The 2673-nt window shown below is 43.5% G+C and overlaps 1 pseudogene; it reads left to right on the forward strand.

Annotated features, from left to right (window-relative positions):
* Window positions 1–1335: 1335 nt before the first annotated feature.
* Window positions 1336–2673, forward strand: part of LOC147454571 (uncharacterized) — a 1680-nt pseudogene continuing 342 nt past the window's right edge.

Raw genomic sequence — 2673 nt, forward strand, 5'->3', positions numbered from 1 at the left:
GGAAAGGACCTCAAGTGTCCTTTCCCAAAAATAATTGTGACCACATGGCAATTATTTTTGGGGAAGGACACTTGAGGTCCTTCCTCGTCCGTCAAACGTCTAGGGGAAAAGGGCCATTTCGAGCGATGGTGTTTGAGCCGCATGGTCGCTTTTTGCTAGGGTTTGTGCATTCTTCTGCTTTCTGCGAGGGTTTGTGCATGTTCTTTGCTTAAGGTGCTCTCTGCTGCTAGGGTTTGTGCAGGTTCTCCTAGGGTTTGTGCAGGTCGCCTTGTCCTAGGGTTTGTGCAGGTTTTATGCGCTGCTTAGGGTTTTCTGTACGTAGGGAAGAGTGTTTCGCTTTGCCTAGGGTAGGCATGGATTTTAGAGTTTTGAGAGGTGGTGTTTTGAGGGGTCGAGTTCCGCAAGAAGTTTGGTTGCTGGGAAGCGAGTGTGGAACTTTTTGGAAGGTATTTTGTGGGGTGAAACTCTTAGAGAGTATAGTGTCTTTTTGTTCGAAGGGAGAGCTTGGAATGAGTTCGCAGCCGACCTTTTGCCTAATGTTGATGAGAGTATCGGAGGAGGTGCATCTGGGCGTCGTGAAGCTAGAGGGCAGCTTGGGGGTGGTGCAATTCATGGGGGTAGTAGTTCTTGTCGACCTAATGAAGCACCTGCAAGATGGTGTAGGTAAACTTGGAGCAGTCGTAGAACTTGGAGCAGATGAACTTGGAGCAGTCGTACAACTTGGAGCAGATGAAGCTTCTGCAGCAACAAATGTCAGCGAATTTGGGGGTTCTGGGACAAATGTCGGATTTGTATCAGCTGATGGAGAAATTTGTCCTTCTGCAGGTATTTCTTAACAATTCTTTGTGCATGCATGTTATTGTTAGTGATTTAGAATATGCATGTAAGTAGGTTTGCTTAGGATTATTTAGATATGGATTTTTTTACTGATAAGAATGTTTGCATACTGTTTTGTTTGTAATTTGTGTTTTCTGTTGTGTAGGTGTTGTGCTTTGTAGTATCATTGAATGTTCTAATGCTGGTGGTGTACCTATGCTGGATGTGGAAGCTGGCAGCAATACTGTGCCAGGTTTTCTTGTTGGTAATAGCGACCGTGAGGAGTTGTTGAGTGCTGGGGATAGTGGGGCCACAAAACACAAGGATAATTGGGCACGTAAAAAGTTTGATACATGGAGGAAAATGTCTAGTGTGGATTGTGATATTCCTCTTGAGAAGCTGGATCTTCGTCAACAACTGAATGAAATGCTTGCTAGGTTTTTTATTGTGGTATGTAAACAGGATGGTGGCTTATTTCCATCAGACACATTGATGGGAATGTTGCGGTGCTTTGGTAGAATGATAAAAAAGGAGCAGGATTTGAGAGTTGCTGCTCTACTAGTATTATTGAGGTGCCGTTTGATATTGTACGGAATCCTATCTTTAAATCAACTCAGAACGCTATTCTGGCTGCGATGCGAAGGTCGGTCGCTGCTGGAGTTTGCAAGGAGAGGAAAAAAGCTTCAGTGATTGGTGTTAGTTTGCAGCAGGAGATTCTGCAGGATGTTGATTTCAGTATCCAGCATGGTCGTGGGTGTCAAATGAGATTTGCTTACTTTTGCATGTTGCATTTCTCAATCAGGGGTGGTTTAGAGCTCTATAGGCTTGAGAGGATGATGTTCTCGCGTGGTAAAGATGAGCTTGGAGAATATGTTAGGTTGGTTTGTGAGTTTTAGGCTTATAGCGATAAGCTTCTTAGTTGGCACTTAGTGGTATTGAGTTTTTTTGTGCTTTTGCAGGTTTTGTGAGCGTGCTAGCAAAAATTATAAGGTTGACTTGATGCATTTTCAGCTGGATCACTTTCGACCTGTTGTTACAATTCGTGATGATGATGTTGTATTGACATTTGATCAGCTGATGCGTCCCATGCAGTGTATTGTTGAGGGTGATAAGAATCTGTTGTTTTTGTTTTTGCAGCCAATTAACTCTCCTCGCACACGGAGGTTTAATAAGTTTTTTTGTCATATTTCTTGGTGTGCAATTTTTACATTTTGCTGAGTCAATTATCGATTACTAAATTTCTTGCAGATTTGGTATAGTCGTAACAGAGTGTCGGTGAAGGTGTTGAGCAATATTGTGAAGTCAATTGGCGATAGGACAGGAGTTGGTGGAAATTTCAGTAATAAGAGCTTACGAAGCACTTGTGTGACTCGAATGAGTCTTGGACAGGTGCCTCGCGAGGTTGGAATGATGGTGACAGGACATAAGCGTCCTACGTCATATGAGAAGTATGACCTCTCAAGTGAGGTGCACATGGCTGCTGCGCAAGATATTATGTCTCAGCCTTTTGACGGGTGTGGAATACTAAAGGCCTACCCGCAGGTTTTGGAGAAAAAGTTCTCAAACTTCTTTCAGAATATTGAAGGTTGTGCTTTTCATGTGTTAATGTAAGTTGATGATTGTTGGTGTTGGTAGTCTAATTGGTTTTATGGTTTTTGTTATGTGGTTCAGGTGGTGGTGCTCGTGGAAAGAAGCAAGATGTTGCTGATGTTGGTGGACAGGTTGCTGCTGTTGGTGGTGGACAGGTTGTTGTTGTTGGTGGACAGGTTGCTGTTGTTTGTGTTGGTCCTGCTGGAGGGTTATAAGCAGGGTTTGCTGGTGGTTGCACCGCTTCTAGTGTTGATATGTCAGTTGATG

This window comes from Adiantum capillus-veneris, chromosome 7, assembly GCF_014529385.1.
Source record: "Adiantum capillus-veneris isolate H3 chromosome 7, ASM1452938v2, whole genome shotgun sequence".
NCBI classification, from domain to species: Eukaryota; Viridiplantae; Streptophyta; class Polypodiopsida; order Polypodiales; family Pteridaceae; genus Adiantum; species Adiantum capillus-veneris.